The sequence below is a fragment of the Poeciliopsis prolifica genome, unplaced genomic scaffold, assembly GCF_027474105.1.
Source record: "Poeciliopsis prolifica strain line A6 unplaced genomic scaffold, Auburn_PproV2 SCAFFOLD108, whole genome shotgun sequence".
Taxonomy (NCBI): domain Eukaryota; kingdom Metazoa; phylum Chordata; class Actinopteri; order Cyprinodontiformes; family Poeciliidae; genus Poeciliopsis; species Poeciliopsis prolifica.
In genome coordinates, this window is record NW_026562483.1 from 540001 (window position 1) to 562500 (window position 22500).

General features: G+C 40.6%; 1 pseudogene; it reads left to right on the forward strand.

Annotated features, from left to right (window-relative positions):
• The window catches only part of LOC129354339 (slit homolog 3 protein-like), a 184987-nt pseudogene that overhangs the window by 156408 nt on the left and 6079 nt on the right, over nt 1-22500 (forward strand).

The window sequence follows — 22500 nt, forward strand, 5'->3', positions numbered from 1 at the left end:
CACCAGGAGTAGCTTAATGCTAACCACAGCAGGACTAGCTTCATGCTAACCACACCAGGACTAGCTTCATGCTAACCACACCTGGACTAGCTTCATGCTAACCACAGCAGGACTAGCTTCATGCTAACCACACCAGGACTAGCTTCATGCTAACCACACCTGGACTAGCTTCATGCTAACCACAGCAGGACTAGCTTCATGCTAACTGCAGCAGGACTAGCTTAATGCTAACCACAGCAGGACTAGCTTCATGCTAACCACACCAGGAGTAGCTTAATGCTAACCACAGCAGGACTAGCTTCATGCTAACCGCAGCAGGACTAGCTTAATGCTAACCACAGCAGGACTAGCTTCATGCTAACCACACCAGGACTAGAATAATGCTAACCACAGCAGGACTAGCTTAATGCTAACCACAGCAGGACTAGCTTAATGCTAACCACAGCAGGACTAGCTTCATGCTAAACACACCAGGACTAGCTTCATGCTAACCACACCAGGACTAGCTTCATGCTAACCACAGCAGACTAGCTTCATGCTAACCGCAGCAGGACTAGCTTCATGCTAACCGCAGCAGGACTAGCTTCATGCTAACCACAGCAGGACTAGCTTCATGCTAACCGTAGCAGGACATGCTTAATGCTAACCACAGCAGGACTAGCTTCATGCTAACCACACCAGGACTAGCTTCATGCTAACCACACCAGGAGTAGCTTCATGCTAACCACAGCAGGACTAGCTTCATGCTAACCACAGCAGGACTAGCTTAATGCTAACCACACCAGGACTAGCTTCATGCTAACCACATTAGGACTAGATTTATGCTAACCACAGCAGGACTAGCTTCATGCAAACCACAGCAATAGAACATCATATAAACCCAGTAAATTTCATACCTGATTAAAACAGCTGTAGCTGAACAGGCCCATAGAGCTTTGGATCCAATGTCACTGCATGTGACGTTTACATTTTCTGTTTAGAAACAGAAACAAAGAGAAAGAGGCGATGAGGGGAGAGCAACCGGAGCCTTTACTTTCACTTCCATTCTCCTCTGAATGGATGGAAATAAAAACAACCTTCCCTCTCTTCTCTTGGATATATTTATGTTTGCAGATCTAAATTTTATGAGCTAATCTCTCTATTATGGGATGTTAATTCTGACTCAAGCTGCGGATGGAATCAAGCTGAGTTTTTTTCTGACCTCTGACCCCTTTCCCGTCCACAGTAACCTGCTGTCCAACCCGTACTTGTGCGACTGCCACCTGGCCTGGCTGGGCCAGTGGCTGAAGAAGACCCGGGTGGTGAGCGGGAACCCGCGCTGCCAAAGGCCCGGCTTCCTGAAGGAGATCCCCATCCAGGACGTAGCCACGCCCGACTTCACCTGCGACGGTCAGACACCAGGCATGCTAATGCTAAGGATGTTTATGATGCTAATTATGCTAATTCAGGTTTCCTTCCTTCAGGAAGGAACCCTGAACTTTTCTCATTAAATGGTATGAATGTCAAACATAAAAAAGAAAAATTTAAGTTTCCTAGAATCTCCAGAGACAAAAAACTTAAACACCGCAAATCTGATTTACCTCCAGACCCTGATCCAACCAAACATCCAACCAAACATCCAACCAAACATCCAACCAAATATCCAACCAAACATCCAACCAAATATCCAACCAAACATCCAACCAAATATCCAACCAAACATCCAACCAAACATCCAACCAAACATCCAACCAAACATCCAACCAAACATCCAACCAAACATCCAACCAAACATCCAACCAAATATCCAACCAAACATCCAACCAAATATCCAACCAAACATCCAACCAAATATCCAACCAAACATCCAACCAAATATCCAACCAAACATCCAACTAAACATCCAACCAAACATCCAACCAAATATCCAACCAAACATCCAACTAAACATCCAACCAAACATCCAACTAAACATCCAACCAAGCATCCAACCAAACATCCAACTAAACATCCAACCAAACATCCAACTAACAACCAAGCATCCAACCAAGCATCCAACCAAACATCCAACCAAGCATCCAACCAAATATCCAACCAAACATCCAACTAAACATCCAACCAAACATCCAACCAAGCATCCAACCAAACATCCAACCAAACATCCAACTAAACATCCAACCAAGCATCCAACCAAACATCCAACCAAGCATCCAACCAAACATCCAACCAAACATCCAACTAAACATCCAATCAAATATCCAACCAAGCATCCAACCAAACATCCAACTAAACATCCAACCAAGCATCCAACCAAACATCCAACCAAGCATCCAACCAAACATCCAACCAAACATCCAACTAAACATCCAACCAAACATCCAACCAAATATCCAACCAAGCATCCAACCAAGCATCCAACCAAACATCCAACTAAACATCCAACCAAACATCCAACCAAACATCCAACCAAACATCCAACTAAACATCCAACCAAGCATCCAACTAAACATCCAACCAAACATCCAACCAAACATCCAACCAAACATCCAACCAAGCATCCAACTAAACATCCAACTAAACATCCAACCAAGCATCCAACTAAACATCCAACCAAACATCCAACCAAACATCCAACCAAACATCCAACTAAACAACCAAGCATCCAACCAAGCATCCAACCAAACATCCAAACATCCAACCAAGCATCCAACCAAACATCCAACCAAACATCCAACCAAGCATCCAACCAAACATCCAACCAACCAAACATCCAACCAAACATCCAACCAAGCATCCAACCAAGCATCCAACCAAACATCCAACCAAGCATCCAACCAAGCATCCAACCAAACATCCAACCAAACATCCAACCAAACATCCAACCAAGCATCCAACTAAACATCCAACCAAACATCCAACCAAACATCCAACCAAACATCCAACTAAACATCCAACCAAACATCCAACTAAACATCCAACCAAGCATCCAACTAAACATCCAACTAAACATCCAACCAAGTATCCAACCAAACATCCAACCAAACATTCAACTAAACATCCAACCAAGTATCCAACCAAACATCCAACCAAACATTCAACCAAACATCCAACCAAACATCCAACTAAACATCCAACCAAACATCCAACTAAACAACCAAGCATCCAACTAAACATCCAACCAAACATCCAAACAAACATCCAACCAACATCCAACTAAACATCCAACCAAACATCCAACCAAGCATCCAACTAAGCATCCAACCAAACATCCAACCAAACATCCAACTAAACATCCAACCAAGCATCCAACCAAGCATCCAACCAAACATCCAACCAAACATCCAACCAAGCATCCAACCAAACATCCAACCAAACATCCAACCAAACATCCAACCAAGCATCCAACCAAACATCCAACCAAACATCCAACCAAGCATCCAACCAAACATCCAACCAAACATCCAACCAAGCATCCAACCAAGCATCCAACCAAACATCCAACCAAACATCCAACCAAGCATCCAACCAAACATCCAACCAAACATCCAACCAAACATCCAACCAAGCATCCAACTAAACATCCAACTAAACATCCAACCAAACATCCAACCAAACATCCAACTAAACATCCAACCAAACATCCAACCAAACATCCAACTAAACATCCAACCAAGCATCCAACCAAGCATCCAACTAAACATCCAACCAAACATCCAACTAAACATCCAACCAAACATCCAACTAAACATCCAACCAAGCATCCAACTAAACATCCAACCAAACATCCAACCAAACATCCAACCAAACATCCAACTAAACATCCAACCAAACATCCAACCAAACATCCAACCAAACATCCAACTAAACATCCAACCAAGCATCCAACTAAACATCCAACCAAACATCCAACCAAACATCCAACCAAGCATCCAACCGTCCCTCTCTCTGGTCGTCAGCTTTTGTTGTGTGTTGAATTTCAAATCAGACGTACTTTATTGGCCTCAAAGGGAAATTAAATGTTATAAGTGCAGAAGGTGAAACTTTTCCAACTTCCCTTTTATGTTTCCAGGAAATGGTTTCGGAGATTTTGTGTTTGGTTCCTGTAGAAACCAGAGTTTTTCTCAGACCTTCTCATAAATCCGTCCCACCTTGAACCCTGATTCAGCCCAGCCTAATGTCCAACCGTAAATCCTTCTCATCCCGCTAAAATAAAAAGTAATGCATAAGGAGCAGCATGGTGAATCCTTAATGCAAAGTGAAAATGAGGCGTTTTGTTTGACCTTTGTTTCATGGCTCAGGTCGTAGAATCACAGATCTGGATCAGCAGCAATATGAAATCGATTGATCTCTGGCTGCGAACCAACAGTCAGAGATCTGAAACAAACACACTGCCCACCACGGTGTGCTCCACACACACACACACACACACACACACACACACACACACACACTGACACACACACATACACACACACACACACACACACTGAGACACACACACACACACACACACACACTGAGACACACACACACACACACACACACACACTGAGACACACACAGAGACACACACACACACACACAGGGACACACACACACACACTGGGTCTATTTTTAGTGAGCTGAAACATCGTTAAGGTGTCCACATGCAGCCGGGGGAAAGGTAAAGTTAATTGAATTTGTGAGCAGATATTTAGCGCACATTGAGATGTTAGTTCAATTAGCCTGAGCCGCTGCTGCAGCCACGAGCTGCTGGCTGCTGCTGCAGCCACGAGCTGCTGGCTGCTGCTGCAGCCACGAGCTGCAGGCCGCTGCTGCTGCAGCCTGCTGCTGCAGGTATAGATTATTCTCACGTTTAATCAATAAATCAAAATAACTGATAGAATAGTAGATTAATCTGGTGAATAATCGATTAATCCCCAGAATAATCTATAGATTAATGTATTGCTGGAAGCTGCAGGCCCAGTGAACAGCGATGTTTGTCCTTCGTGTCTCGTTCACATGACGGCGTTTCAACAACATGGAGGCTGCAAGCTTTCCGTTTTTAGATTACGCATAAACTCCAGTTCCAGTCGTGTTGTGATTGGCTCGGCTTCCAGCTCTCATTATCCTTCATTATGGTTTTCACTGGGCTGTTTTACGTTTGGGACGGCGGTTGGGCGGCTCGCGTTCTCCACCAGAGCCGTGCTGCCGACCGAACGCCGGAGCTGGAAGAGGCTGCAGCCAAGAGCAACAGCAGCTTTCATCTCTGAGCCTTTTATCAGAGTCTGAGTGATTGCAATCAGTCTGTTTGTGTGAATGAGGGATCATTACAACCACAACGTCTTAAAAAGTAAATGTGCTGTTTGCGAGCAGACTTACCAGTTGAAGGAGCAGAGAATTTGTCAAACTACAGCGACTCCTTCTGTTTGTCTGCAGCAGCTTCAGTTAGCTTCACAGATACAGACATCAATTACTGCTTCAAATATCAATTAGTGGGTTTGTGTTCTATAATCTATAATCTATAACTTAAGTTCTAGATCAGGGGAGCTCAAACGTTTTGAGACCAAGATCTACTTTTTCTCACCAGCCGGCTGAGATCTACCTCATGACATGAAGACATAGAAATTATAAATGAAACCCTATTGACTCATTTTCTATGCAAATATCCATCAGTTTTATCAGAAATGATAAAGTGATAGAAATGATAATGCAGTTTCTTCCTCAGTGAGATTCTGACTCTGGGAGCAGGTTACTGGTTTCAGCAGGTTACTGGTTTCAGCAGGTTACTGGTTTCAATAGGTTACTGGTTTCAGCAGGTTACTGGTTTCAGCAGGTTACTGGTTTCAATAGGTTACTGGTTTCAATAGGTTACTGGTTTCAGTAGGTTACTGGTTTCAGCAGGTTACTGGTTTCAATAGGTTACTGGTTTCAATAGGTTACTGGTTTCAGTAGGTTACTGGTTTCAGTAGGTTACTGGTTTCAATAGGTTACTGGTTTCAATAGGTTACTGGTTTCAGCAGGTTACTGGTTTCAGCAGGTTACTGGTTTCAATAGGTTACTGGTTTCAGTAGGTTACTGGTTTCAATAGGTTACTGGTTTCAATAGGTTACTGGTTTCAGTAGGTTACTGGTTTCAGTAGGTTACTGGTTTCAGTAGGTTACTGGTTTCAATAGGTTACTGGTTTCAGTAGGTTACTGGTTTCAGCAGGTTACTGGTTTCTCAGTCAGAAGCTGGTTGTAAACCTGAGGCCAGCAGGTGTCAGTCAGTTATGGTGGATCTGAAAATTGGTTTGATGACGTCAATATGAGAAACTGCAGACTGATGGGAGGAAGCAAAGAGCTCTGCAGAGAGAAAAGCAAATCTGCTGAATTTGGGATATAATTAATGTAATTTGACACAATATTGTGGTAGAATCCATTTGTTTGTTAAAACTTAATCAAATATATTTGTCCTATTTGATGTTGGTTGTGACGTTCACTGCAAACGAACGAGGTCATCAGTCCAAGTCTGTCGTTTATTGAATGTTCAGAAACTCCAGCGGCTGTGATGAACCACAGCGAAGGTAAACAAAGTAGAATAACCTGAACAGGTGATCAACTCAGAACCACTCGCACCTTTTCACTCTAACAGAAACCAATCAGGTCACAGTTAAATAGGACGTCAGCCAGCACTCACACAAATATTTATATAGATCGATTTTTAAAGAGCTGCTGGGTTTTTCCTTCTGAATTTAATAATTGCATAAAAAATGTTTACTTTCTTTTAAATGTATTTAAAATGTAAACTTTCCTTCAGAGGGACATCAGGTCACCGCAGGTTGCAGTTTTCCTGCAGATATGAGCCAGATAAATGTTGTTTCTTAATGAAGTCATTAATAATTCCTCAGAAATGTAACATTTTTCAGTTTCAGGTTTAGACTCGGGGTGTGGATCTGTTTCCTCTCACCAGTCTCCTCTCTCTGTCCAGGTGCCGAGGAAAATGGCTGCCTTCCTGCGTCTGGTTGCCCTGACGTCTGCACATGCTCAGACGGAGTGGTGCGCTGCAGCAACCGCGGCCTGCACGCGCTGCCCAAGGGCATCCCCAAGGACACCACGGAGCTGTGAGTGGGCCGCAGCAGACCGGTTTTCAGAAAGCCAGAGTCGGGTCTGGAAACTTGCAGCAGTAATCATGAGTTATTGGTCTGAGGCAGAACCAGATCCACGCAGCAGCAGAGCAGCTGTGAAATGGGCCGGTGCTGCTGGGTCAATAGCAGTGATTAGGTATTGATCAGCCTGGAGAAGACACTCCATCATTCTGTCCACATGACCTACTTCTGACCTGAGGAGGATCAGCAGGATCCAGGAAACCATGTCTGATGGTTTACAATAACATTTCATTTCTGATCGTTTGGTGACGATTAAATTTAGAAAACTATCAGAGGCTCCACTTTGAGACTCGAGTCGAGTGAAAAGAATATGACTTCAGACTTGATTAGTTTTAGTTATTAACCGCGAATGACGGCTCTGAACTGTTAACTGCCATAAACCATTATCAACCATAATGAATTGTTAAACTGTTATGAATAGTTATTAACATTTATTAATGTTATAACAGTTATTAACATTTATTAATGTTATAACATTATTAACATTTATTAATGTTATAACAGTTATTAACATTTATTAATGTTATAACATTATTAACATTTATTAATGTTATAACATTATTAACATTTATTAATGTTATAACTGTTATTAACATTTATTAATGTTATAACATTATTAACATTTATTAATGTTATAACAGTTATTAACATTTATTAATGTTATAACAGTTATTAACATTTATTAATGCTATAACAGTTATTAACATTTATTAATGTTATAACATTATTAATGTTATAACAGTTATTAACATTTATTAATGTTATAACAGTTATTAACATTTATTAATATTATAACAGTTATTAACATTTATTAATGTTATAACATTATTAACATTTATTAATATTATAACAGTTATTAACATTTATTAATGTTATAACATTATTAACATTTATTAATATTATAACAGTTATTAACATTTATTAATGTTATAACAGTTATTAACATTTATTAATATTATAACAGTTATTAATATTATAACAGTTATTAACATTTATTAATGTTATAACATTATTAACATTTATTAATGTTATAACATTATTAACATTTATTAATGTTATACATTATTAACATTTATTAATATTATAACAGTTTATTAACATTTATTAATGTTATAACAGTTATTAACATTTATTAATATTATAACAGTTATTAACATTTATTAATGTTATAACATTATTAACATTTATTAATATTATACAGTTATTAACATTTATTAATGTTATAACATTATTAACATTTATTAATATTATAACAGTTATTAACATTTATTAATGTTATAACATTATTAACATTTATTAATGTTATAACAGTTATTAACATTTATTAATATTATAACAGTTATTAACATTTATTAATGTTATAACATTATTAACATTTATTAATATTATAACAGTTATTAACATTTATTAATGTTATAACATTATTAACATTTATTAATATTATAACAGTTATTAACATTTATTAATGTTATAACATTATTAACATTTATTAATATTATAACAGTTATTAACATTTATTAATGTTATAACAGTTATTAACATTTATTAATGTTATAACATTATTAACATTTATTAATGTTATAACATTATTAACATTTATTAATATTATAACAGTTATTAACATTTATTAATGTTATAACATTATTAACATTTATTAATATTATAACAGTTATTAACATTTATTAATGTTATAACATTATTAACATTTATTAATATTATAACAGTTATTAACATTTATTAATGTTATAACAGTTATTAACATTTATTAATATTATAACAGTTATTAACATTTATTAATGTTATAACATTATTAACATTTATTAATATTATAACAGTTATTAATATTATAACAGTTATTAACATTTATTAATGTTATAACATTATTAACATTTATTAATGTTATAACATTATTAACATTTATTAATGTTATAACATTATAACATTTATTAATATTATAACAGTTATTAACATTTATTAATGTTATAACAATTATTAACATTTATTAATATTATAACAGTTATTAACATTTATTAATGTTATAACATTATTAACATTTATTAATATTATAACAGTTATTAACATTTATTAATGTTATAACATTATTAACATTTATTAATATTATAACAGTTATTAACATTTATTAATGTTATAACAGTTATTAACATTTATTAATATTATAACAGTTATTAACATTTATTAATGTTATAACATTATTAACATTTATTAATATTATAACAGTTATTAATATTATAACAGTTATTAACATTTATTAATGTTATAACATTATTAACATTTATTAATATTATAACAGTTATTCACATTTATTAATGTTATAACAGTTATTAACATTTATTAATATTATAACAGTTATTAACATTTATTAATGTTATAACATTATTAACATTTATTAATGTTATAACAGTTATTAACATTTATTAATATTATAACAGTTATTAACATTTATTAATGTTATAACATTATTAACATTTATTAATATTATAACAGTTATTAACATTTATTAATGTTATAACATTATTAACATTTATTAATATTATAACAGTTATTAACATTTATTAATGTTAGAACAGTTATTAACATTTATTAATATTATAACAGTTATTAACATTTATTAATGTTATAACATTATTAACATTTATTAATGTTATAACATTATTAACATTTATTAATGTTATAACAGTTATTAACATTTTATTAATGTTATAACAGTTATTAACATTTATTAATGTTATAACATTATTAACATTTATTAATGTTATAACATTATTAACATTTATTAATGTTATAACAGTTATTAACACTTATTAATGTTATAACAGTTATTAACACTTATTAATGTTATAACATTATTAACATTTATTAATGTTATAACAGTTATTAACATTTTATTAATGTTATAACAGTTATTAACATTTATTAATGTTATAACATTATTAACATTTATTAATGTTATAACATTATTAACATTTATTAATGTTATAACAGTTATTAACATTTTATTAATGTTATAACAGTTATTAACATTTATTAATGTTATAACATTATTAACATTTATTAATGTTATAACAGTTATTAACATTTATTAATGTTATAACAGTTATTAACATTTTATTAATGTTATAACAGTTATTAACATTTATTAATGTTATAACATTATTAACATTTATTAATGTTAGAACAGTTATTATCATTTTATAATGTTATAAACAGTTATTAACATTTATTAATGTTATAACATTATTAACATTTATTAATGTTATAACATTATTAACATTTATTAATGTTATAACAGTTATTAACATTTAATAATGTTATAACATTATTAACATTTATTAATGTTAGAACAGTTATTAACATTTATTAATGTTAGAACAGTTATTAACATTTATTAATGTTAGAACAGTTATTAACATTTATTAATGCTATAACAGTTATTAACATTTATTAATGTTAGAACAGTTATTAACATTTATTAATGTTATAACATTATTAACATTTATTAATGTTAGAACAGTTATTAACATTTATTAATGTTAGAACAGTTATTAACATTTATTAATGTTATAACATTATTAACATTTATTAATGCTATAACAGTTATTAACATTTATTAATGTTATAACATTATTAACATTTATTAATGTTATAACATTATTAACATTTATTAATGTTATAACATTATTAACATTTATTAATGTTATAACAGTTATTAACATTTATTAATGTTATAACAGTTATTAGCATTTATTAATATTATAACAGTTATTAACAATTATTAATGTTATAACATTATTAACATTTATTAATGTTATAACATTATTAACATCTATTAATGTTATAACAGTTATTGACATTTATTAATGTTAGAACAGTTATTAACATTTATTAATGCTATAACAATTATTAACATTTATTAATATTAGAACAGTTATTAACATTTATTAATGCTATAACAGTTATTAACATTTATTAAGCTTATAAAGTGTTTATTATTGTTTTTGGAGGTTCTGAAGTCGGTCCATGTAGAGCAGAAATGATCTCAGCTTGTTTCCTGTCAGGTACCTGGAGGGCAACCAGCTGTCGTCGGTTCCGAAGGAGCTGGCCGCCCTGAAGCAGCTCTCCTTGGTGTACGTAACCTCCCTGCCCTCCGTCCCACCGCAGTGAGCATGCTGCTGTGCTCACTGGCCCCCCCTGCTGGCTGGTTGCTGACTCTTTGTGTTTGTTGGCAGGGATTTGAGCAATAACAGCATCAGCACAGTGGCTCCCTTCACCTTCAGCAACATGACTCAGCTGGCCACACTGTGAGTTACAGGTTACCTGCAGGACAGCCTGCTGAGAATTTCATTTTCTGGTGACATTTTTGGTTTTTATGTTGTATTAAATAGAAACAACTTCCTGGAGTTTTCCTCATGCTTTTTAAATCCAGGCCTAAAAACGTTCATACCTCTTGTCCCATTATAACCACAGATTTGGAGATTTTATGCAACAGATCATCATTAAACTTGGTTTTACAATTATTCATTTTCAGCCCTTTTTCTCTGATACCCTTAAAGAAAATCCAGTCGGCCTTCAGATGTTCTTATTCCTGAGAAAATAGTGAGTTTTGTTTGTGTTTCTTTCAGCATCCTGAGCTACAACCAGATCCGCTGCATCCCACTCCACGCCTTCGACGGACTGCGATCGCTGCGCCTGCTGTGAGTCACAACTGCAGAGAAAGATCAGAACAGAATAGAAACAGCCTTTATTGTCCTGGAAAAGGTAAATCCAGGTGTAATAGCAGCTCCAGGTATAAAGGTTCACACAGTGTAAAAGCCATATAGGAATAAATAATATTGACAGTAATAGTAATAATTTAACACCATAAGAAAAAAACCTGAGCAGAATTTGACCTGATTTCCACCAGCATGATGCTGCCGTTGGTCACACAGTCAGAAACCAGCAGAAAAATGTTTCAAACTGAACTTTCATTTAAAATAATTAGTTTATTAACTAAATGTAGTATTTAGTTAGCTGTGAGCTAAATGTTTAGCTTTAGTCTGAACTAACTCCATATGCAGTTTGGAGCTGTGACATTTATCAATGATATGTTAATCATGTGACATTGAAAACAAATGTCAGTGTTTTTCTCTCATGACAAACTAAATGACTCAAAAGAATGACTCTTTTAGTTTTACCCCATATTTAAAAATTCTCCAAAATTAGCATGTTTATTAAACATTGTAAAACAGATTGTTTGCAAAACGTCATAACAGGGCAGAAAAACAGCAGGAATGTTAACTGCAGCTTAGAGCGTCTCTGATGCTGGAGCAGGTGGAGGTTCATCCATCCCTCCTCCACCCGGGTCAGACGTGATGGATCGGCGTTCAGCCGCTCTCGCGCTGCGTCATCCATCCGGTTGTCCGCCCTCCGTCTCAGAAACTCGCTGACCCCCCACAGCTCCGCGAGACACAAACCACTGCACATCCTCACACAACTCACCGAATTATTACATTTTTATATTTTCCATTGACTTCATTTTTAAGTTTATTTAATCCAGTATGCGTATGTCTATAATGCGAATTAAATCCTGACTTTATCACATTATCTCTGCATAAAAACATCTTTGAGTTTGCATGATTTCTTCTGCATCAGAACAAGCAGCTGATGCTGGTTTTTTTACTGAGGAATAAAAATGTTGATAGTCAGTAATAGTCATTAGCCACAGCTAACCAAAATGTTAGATTTACTAACCACTAATTTGCTAAACAGGAATCTTGGCTAAGCTAGTGCTAAACCAGGGGTGCATGGAGATTAACACCTGCCAAATGCGGGTTAAACTATGAAGTTGCTTGTAAGTTGGAGCAACTCATCGCAACCATGGGCAGTAGACGGCCGTGTTTCTGGCTCCGCCCCAGAGACGGCCTTGTTTCTGGCTCCGCCCCCAGAGACGGCCTTGTTTCTGGCTCCGCCCCCAGAGACGGCCGTGTGTCTGGCTCCGCCCCCATAGACAGCCTTGTTTCTGGCTCCGCCCCAGAGCCGGCCGTGTTTCTGGCTCCGCCCCCAGAGACGGCCGTGTGTCTGGCTCCGCCCCCAGAGCCGGCCGTGTGTCTGGCTCCGCCCCCAGAGACGGCCATGTTTCTGGCTCCGCCCCCAGAGACGGCCGTGTTTCTGGCTCCGCCCCCGGAGACGGCCTTGTTTCTGGCTCCGCCCCCAGAGACGGCCATGTTTCTGGCTCCGCCCCCAGAGACGGCCTTGTTTCTGGCTCCGCCCCCGGAGACGGCCTTGTTTCTGGCTCCGCCCCGGAGACTGGCTAGTTTCTGGCTCCGCCCCCAGAGACGGCCGTGTTTCTGGCTCCGCCCCGGAGACGGCCGTGTGTCTGGCTCCGCCCCCGGAGACGGCCGTGTTTCTGGCTCCGCTCCCAGAGACGGCCGTGTTTCTGGCTCCGCCCCCGGAGACGGCCGTGTGTCTGGCTCCGCCCCCAGAGACGGCCGTGTGTCTGGCTCCGCCCCCAGAGACGGCCGTGTGTCTGGCTCCGCCCCCAGAGACGGCCTTGTTTCTGGCTCCGCCCCCAGAGATGGCCTTGTTTCTGGCTCCGCCCCCGGAGACGGCCTTGTTTCTGGCTCCGCCCCCGGAGACGGCCGTGTTTCTGGCTCCGCCCCCGGAGACTGCCTTGTTTCTGGCTCCGCCCTCAGAGACGGCCGTGTTTCTGGCTCCGCCCCGGAGACGGCCGTGTGTCTGGCTCCGCCCCCGGAGACGGCCGTGTGTCTGGCTCCGCCCCCAGAGACGGCCGTGTTTCTGGCTCCGCCCCCGGAGACTGCCGTGTTTCTGGCTCCGCCCCCAGAGACGGCCGTGTGTCTGGCTCCGCCCCCAGAGACGGCCGTGTGTCTGGCTCCGCCCCCAGAGACGGCCTTGTTTCTGGCTCCGCCCCCGGAGACTGCCTTGTTTCTGGCTCCGCCCCCGGAGACTGCCTTGTTTCTGGCTCCGCCCCCAGAGACGGCCGTGTTTCTGGCCTTTCTATCAATTTCTTCTTATGAGCCATTTCACCTTGGAGAAGTTTACCGCAGATTTCTTTCATGCTTCCTTCCTTTCATTTTAGTTGATGTTGCCATGGGGACTGTTCCCTCTCTGCCCTCGCATAGCAACTGGTTGCCTGGCAGTCATCACTGTCACTTCCTCATTACCCAGAATCCCCTGTGGGCGAGGCTAGTGCAGGGCTGTTAGACCACCTTACACAAATACACAGGAACAAAGTCATTAGAAACACACACAGAGCAGACTGGAGCAGGCTGACCTTCATGCACGCACACACACACACACACAGACACACACAAACACACTCACACACACACACCCACACACTCACACACACACACCCACACACACACACACACACACACACACACACACAGACACACACAAACACACTCACACACACACACCCACACACACACACACACACACACAGACACACACAAACACACTCACACACACCCACACACACACAGACACACACACAGACACACACACACACAGCTCTGCTGGTGCCGGTTTGATAGCTGTCCCTGCGTTCTGATGGAACGTGAACGAGTTTACAGCAGGAAACACTCAGATGGACACAGAGACATTCTGCTGTCCTCAGAGACAAAACTTTCATAAAGCGCACACACACACACACACACACACATCCTCACTAATAAAACTTTGTTTGTTGTAGAGATGCAAGTTTTAATTGGTGGCCATTTTCTGTTCTATCAAGATGGCCGTCTGCTGTTCTATGATCACGGCATAAATTTGTCACAATATTTTATCATTATTTTGTGTTAGCTGTTTTAAATACAATACAAATTAAATAGACAATTGTGGTTTTCTCACATTATTAAACTTATGGAGAGTAGAAAAATAAAATATGAAAAGTATCAAATATGGACGATGGCGTGTTGGGCCTGCTGTACACGGAAGAATAAAGGAGGTGCACATTTCTACCAAAAAATTCACAGAAACGCTGAAATTTTGAGATTAATCTCAGACATTGTCTAGAAAAATCATGGAAATGTCTGAGAGCAAAACGTTTCTTGGTGGAAATCTATTCCTTTGTTCCTATTAATGATTATTTCTCTATGACAACATGAGCAGCAGGTCTTCCTGTTTCCATTCCTGCCTCTCGTCTTCAGGACTCTCCATGGAAACGACCTTTCAACCATCCCCGAAGGCGCGTTCGGCCACCTCAGCTCCCTGTCCCACCTGTAGGTGTCGCTCTGACTCTGTGTGTGTGTGTGTGTGTGTGTGTAACCTGGTCCTGACGGTGTGTTTGCTGCGCAGGGCCCTCGGCGCCAACCCGCTGTACTGTAACTGCGACCTGCGCTGGTTGTCTCAGTGGGTCAAGGCCGGCTTCAAGGAACCTGGTAACTAATCATCTGTCAGCACACTGCCGCCTTGGTGCAGTGCCCGAATCTGACCAGGTGTGGCGCTGTTGTTTCAGGCATCGCTCGCTGTGCCGGGCCTGCAGACATGGCCGACAGGCTGCTGCTCACCACGCCTCTCAACAGGTTCCAGTGTAAAGGTGAGGTGATTCTTTACCGAAGAATCGTAAAAATCGACGTAATTCCTCACCGCGTCGGATAAAAGCTCCATTTTCATGTCGCCTGCAGTTCAAAAACAGGGAAGTGGAACCGGACACGCTCATAAACTTCTGACCAATCCCAGAGCTCGTAGCTTAGCGCCACCCATTAGCGGCGTTCCCGAATTTCCCAATCTCTGTTTTCCAAACTTTGAATTCAGTAAAAACCAAACGACTCCAAATGTTTCCCTTCAACACAAACGAAGCTGGTTATGTATTTTTCTCTAGATAGAAACTGTAGAACTTTATTCCAGATGATTCCAGGATTAAAGATGATGAGTTTAACTGAAGCAGGATACGTTCCTCCGGTTGCAGCTCTGATCCTCCTCTTCCCAAAACATCCAGGTCCTGTGGACATCAGCCTGATGTCGAAGTGCGCCCCTGCCTGTCAGCTCCCTGCAGGAACAACGGCACCTGCGTCTCCGGCGCTGCAGGCTCCTACCGCTGCACCTGTCCGTTCGGGTTCAAGGTGAGGAACTGTTAGCCTGCCAGCTGACGGCTCTCGCTCTCTACTGGGACAAAACGTCTGAAGTTACATGTTAAACTTTAATGAACTCAGATTATTGAGTTTGGAGTCCAATCAGCTTCACGTTTTGGTCAAAGCAAAATGCTAATTATTGACAGGAAATTGTTTTTACATCAACAAGGATCCGATGATAAACTCCAGTAAAGTATTTAGTCCATGAAAATCAAACATTCATAATCCAACATAATCTGCTAATTCTGGAGTTTCTTCAGATGCGTCTGTTTCTCTCAAAGTTTCATCCTAACTTCTGATCACTCATGTTTCTTTTTAAGCCTTTTGCTCTAATATGTTGGAATTTGAATTATTATTTCTGAATAATTTAAGATGTTTAATGATCATTTCTTTAAGTTTCACCTGGTTGCTGATCATTTCCTGATTTCTGATAAATTCTGGTGGTTTTATGTTTTTCAGAGCAGAATCCAAATCAATTTTTGTTTAAAAAACATACAGAATGTTTATCATTCCAACGGTTTACAGCTTTATTCCTGTAACTTTCTACAATTTTGTGTTTAATGTTAGGTTTTAGTCATATCTGTTCTCTATCTACAAACTTTCCTTATTAATTTGTGAGATTGACGTCAGAGGGACAAAATACCTTTCAGTTTAAAAGCTTTAATCTGTTAGATTATTGAGGAATTAGGTTCAACCTTATCAATTGATCTAAACACAACAAATCAACTGCAGTTGACCTTTCAAATAAAGCTCACGAGTCTCTCTCCATTGCAGGGCAGATTCAAGCAAAAGACGAAGTGACTGTTGATCCAGAAAGAATCATGTTAACTGATTAAGATGGACTTTCAGAATAAGAGTCGATTTGGAAAACAGTATTTTTCCTTTTTCTCTCAGAACTAAAACTGTAATGAAAGTGGATGTTTGATTTTCAAAATAAGAGTTTAAAATGTGCAGCTTCTGCTTCATGGCGGCTCCTGTGTTGAACCGAACTCATGTTTGGTCAGGAATCCAAACTCTGCGCATGTTTTCCCTGATAGTCCAGAGAATATTTTACTGTATCTCTGTGATTTATGGCCTCGTTAATCTTTGTTATGAGTTTCATCGGCTGCCTGAGCTTCTGGACCGACTCCAAGCACTTTATCAAACCTGAAACGTTTATTAGCCTTTCTGGAAGACGTCAAAGTCTGAACTCAGAACGTTGGAGTCACGTCCCTCTGGGACCAGCAGGGGGCGACAGCAGAGAGGAAACACTGAACTAAAAGAGGAAGAAAGAAAGAAGTGGAGGAAGCTGCTGCTAACGCCACTTCCTGTCTCTCTCTGCGACTTCCTGTCCCCCCTTCGTCCCCTCGTCCTTCCTGTCTCTCAGGGTCAGGACTGTGAGGTGGCGATCAACGCCTGCATCAGCTTCCCGTGTCATAACGGAGGAACCTGCCACATCCCACCTGGACGGGACGACCAGTTCAGGTGAGGCTCGGAGCCGTCCAATCAGAGGTTCTGATCCATTTCCCTTTGGGATCAATAAAGTATTTTTGAATTTTATTTTGAATAGATAATCCATCTGATAAAATATTTACTGAACTCTGATCCAGAACCGCACAGCATTCTGGGAGATGCAGGCAGAGGAAAGACCTCTCAATGTGAGCTAAGCTAGCCGGTAGCATCGGCTAACTCGTTCTTTGGTTGCCTAGCAACAACCTGTAGAGTAACTGTGTCGTTCCTTAGTAACGACAACAAAATGAAAAACACCACCAGGTGGCAGCATTCAGTACTACATGACAAAATATGATCAATAATTATCGATATCGACTGTGTGTGTGTGTCCCTGTGTGTGTGTGTTCCTGTGTGTGTCCCTGTGTGTGTGTGTTCCTGTGTGTGTTCCTGTGTGTGTGTTCCTGTGTGTGTGTGTTCCTGTGTGTGTTCCTGTGTGTGTGTCCCTGTGTGTGTGTGTTCCTGTGTGTGTTCCTGTGTGTGTGTTCCTGTGTGTGTGTCCCTGTGTGTGTGTGTCCCTGTGTGTGTCTTTGTGTGTGTGTGTGTCCCTGTGTGTGTCTTTGTGTGTGTGTGTGTCCCTGTGTGTGTGTGTTCCTGTGTGTGTGTGTGTCCCTGTGTGTGTGTGTCCCTGTGTGTGTGTGTGTCCCTGTGTGTGTGTGTCCCTGTGTGTGTGTGTGTCCCTGTGTGTGTGTGTCCCTGTGTGTGTGTGTGTGTGTCCCTGTGTGTGTGTGTCCCTGTGTGTGTCTTTGTGTGTGTGTGTGTCCCTGTGTGTGTGTGTTCCTGTGTGTGTGTGTCCCTGTGTGTGTGTGTGTGTCTGTGTGTGTGTGTGTGTGTCCCTGTGTGTGTGTCCCTGTGTGTGTGTGTGTGTGTGTCCCTGTGTGTGTGTGTTGTGTGTGTGTGTGTGTGTGTGTGTGTGTGTGTGTCTGTGTGTGTGTGTGTGTGTGTGTGTGTGTGTGTGTGTGTGTGTGTGTGTGTGTGTGTGTGTGTCCCTGTGTGTGTGTGTGTGTGTGTGTGTCCCTGTGTGTGTGTGTCCCTGTGTGTGTGTGTGTCCTGTGTGTGTGTGTGTGTGTGTGTGTGTGTGTCCCTGTGTGTGTGTGTTCCTGTGTGTGTGTTGTCCCTGTGTGTGTGTGTGTGTGTGTGTGTCCTCTGTGTGTGTGTGTGTGTGTGTGTGTGTCCCTGTGTGTGTGTGTCCTGTGTGTGGTTGTCCCTGTGTGTGTGTGTGTGTGTCTCTCTGTGTGTGTGTGTGTGTGTGTGTGTCCCTGTGTGTGTGTGTGTGTGTGTGTCCCTGTGTGTGTGTGTGTGTGTGTCCCTGTGTGTGTGTGTGTGTGTGTGTCCCTGTGTGTGTGTGTGTGTGTGTGTCCCTGTGTGTGTGTGTCCCTGTGTGTGTGTGTGTGTTCCTGTGTGTGTCCCTGTGTGTGTGTGTCCCTGTGTGTGTGTGTCCCTGTGTGTGTGTGTCCCTGTGTGTGTGTGTGTGTGTGTGTCCCTGTGTGTGTGTGTCCCTGTGTGTGTGTGTGTGTGTCCCTGTGTGTGTGTCCCTGTGTGTGTGTCCTGTGTGTGTGTGTCCCTGTGTGTGTGTGTCCTGTGTGTGTGTCCTGTGTGTGTGTCTGTGTGTGTGTGTCCTGTGTGTGTGTGTCTCTCTGTGTGTGCAGCTGTGTGTGTCCGCCAGGCTTCGAGGGTCCGCGCTGTGAGATAAATCCTGACGATTGCGACGACAACGATTGTGAGAACAACTCCACCTGCTTTGATGGCATCAACAACTACACCTGTCTGTGCCCGCCCAACTACACTGGTACACACACACATTTAACAGCTCCTGGTCACACCAGCAGGCCTGGGGTCAGAGGTCAGGTTTCTGTCCACCATCAGAATCTCAATTCGCTCAAATCCAGGAATTTGGAAAAAAGTAAAAGTTCCTGAATTATTCCTGAAAGCTTTTTCCTCAGGTCCAACTTCCTGTCCGCTGACCTTTGACCTTTTGGACTTGCTGCTCTGCCCCCTGTGAAGCCTCTGAGCCTTGACCCTTGAGTCTCTCTGCCCCAGGTGACCTGTGTGACGAGGTGGTGGACCCGTGTCTCGCCGGTTTCGACCCGTGTCAGCACGACTCTAAGTGCGTCCAAGTCGGCCGCGGCTACAGGTGAGGCCGGTTCCACGAGGGGTCAAAGCTCACCAAGGTCATGTCCTGGAGGACGAGGCTGGAGCAGGAGGTCACTTCCTGTTTTATTTTCCTCAAAACAAAACTGTGTGGGTCAAAACTTTACATACAGGCTAAAATAATAAAGGAGCTAAAAACACGAATTACGCAAATGTGGCGCACATTTTCATGGAATAGTTGTAGTAAATTAAAACTGCTTTGGGTTTATCGTGTGGTATTTACGAGTTGCGTCGCAGCTTGACGTGGTGGTGGAGACGGTTGTTGTCTCTTGTTTTCTAACGGATGTGTAGCGATGCGCTAACGAAGTTACTTTGTTACAAATATTAAATTAAATGTTGCAGACTCAATCGCAAAGCCCGTTTGATTGTCACATCGCTACACAAACAAACGAAACAAAACATGTTTACATCTCCTCGCTTCTGATTGGCTGTCGTTCAACAGGCTGCAACCTCGTTTGACCTCACTGGTCATGTTGGATATTTTAGATCGGAGGAAATTTTCTGATTACGTTTGGAGTCATCTTGATAATCTTCATGTTGTCAGAAGGAGAAAATCTAAACATAAAACTCTTTTGCTTCTCCAACTTTCTTCTGGACTTCCTGTTTTCACTGAAGTTCTCGTCCCGTATAATTGGGTTGTCGACTCCCCCTTGTGGGCTGGAGGACCCAGTTTGGTGCCGTCAGCCATGATTTATACTGTTTTTTGCCATTTTTACTCTTTTGCATCCATTTCTCTGCATGGTTTTTCTGTTGGACTTGTTTTGGAGTCAGCATCAGTTGCGTTTCGCAATTTTATAAAACGGTCGTACGTTTGACCCGACCCGGCTGTAAAGTCGGATCAGAACCACAGAAAATCCACAGAAACTTCTCCTCAGACAATGTGTTTTCTCATCCACTGATGCTGGCTGTCGATTGACCTTTGACCTGGTGTGTGACCAGGTGCGAGTGTCCGCCGGGCTTCGTGGGGCAGCGGTGCGAGCTGGACTACGACGACTGTCTGGAGAACAAATGCCAGCATGGAGCCGAGTGCGTGGACGCAGTCAACGGGTACACCTGCGTCTGCAAGGAGGGCTTCAGGTGGGCCTGTGTGTGTGTGTGTGTGTGTGTGTGTGTGTGTGTGTGTGTGTGTGTGTGTGTGTGTGTGCGCGCAGCTGGTGAGAGTGAAACTAATTCATTAAATTAAAAGTTTTATTTGTTTGTAAAAATATTTTTCCTGTATTTTCTTTGAAGTTGCGACTAATTGGACTTTCAGAGATCAGGGATTCGATGAGACGCTTCAAGGCTTGGAAGGAGATTTTTCTGTAAACTATTTACTACCAAACTGCAGAGTTTGATAGACATTTGATTAAAAGTCTAAATTTTATTTGAGTTAAAACCAGATATTTAAACGTTTTCTCAGTTCATCTGATCTTTTTCTTGTTTTCAGACAGTTAAAATTAACCAAATTATTTATTTTTAATAAATGTCAGAAAACTTGGTAGGAACGATTTTTTACTTTGTCACACCAGTATTAGGACGATACTTCCAAAAATTAAATAATTCAAATAAAACAATGACAATAAAGTGATACAAGAATAAAGTTACAATATTATGACTTTGTTTTTTCAGTGGTTGTAAAAAACTCCTTTTGTATGTAAGAGACATTAGAAAACAAATGAACGTGTTGCTGCTGTTGAATATGAAAGACTATCATAGATTTTAGCAACGGGATTAAATTATGTAAAATAGTGAATTAAAACTGTTTTTCATTTCGTTTGTTTTTATCTCCAAAGTTTAAAACCTTTTTATAATTTTTCTGCTTCATTGATAAACTTCATGGAGTTTCATTCAGATCTGAATCCTTTTATTCTGAAATGTCCCACCTCACTTCCTGCCGCCTCTCCCCCAGTGGGCTGTTCTGTGAGAACCCTCCACCAATGATCTTGCTGCAGACCAGCCCCTGCGACCAATCAGAGTGCCAGAACGGCGCCCAGTGCCTGGTGGTTGCCGGGGAACCCATCTGCCGGTGCACATCTGGTTACCACGGCAATACCTGCGACAAACTCTCCTCCGTCCACTTCCTGGGTCGAGACGGCTTCGTGGAGCTGCACGGCACCAAGCTGCGACCCACTGCGCATATTTCACTGCAGGTGGGGCTGACCTTTGACCTTTGTCTGCAGTAGAATGGGTCGATGGGGTGGCTTGAGATGAGCCCACAGCATGACGCTGCGCTACCCGGCTGGGCTGGTCGGTCGGTCGAAGTGAAGTTATGACAGTTTTCTCTCCGTTTATTGATTAATTGGTCGTATTGATTGGGTATGAATGAATTGATCGTATTGATCAGCGGCGTCCTCTCTTCCAGGTGGCCACTGATAAGGACAACGGCGTCCTGCTGTATAAGGACGACCTCGACCCGCTGGCGCTGGAGCTGTACCAGGGACACATCCGCCTCATTTATGACATCACCAACTACCCGCCCACCACCGTGTACAGGTGAGCTCACCTGGCCTCTTCTAAACCGGTTATTCCTGTAAACGTTCCCCTGAGCAGGACTTGGATGAACTCAGAAAACTTTAACGTAATAAAAAGCAGCAGAATCAGAAACGGAGGATTTTAGCGAGTCTCAGACCAGGAAAGCAAAGAGACGGACTCTTTCATGTTTTTAGCAGCTAAGTATTAGCTTCT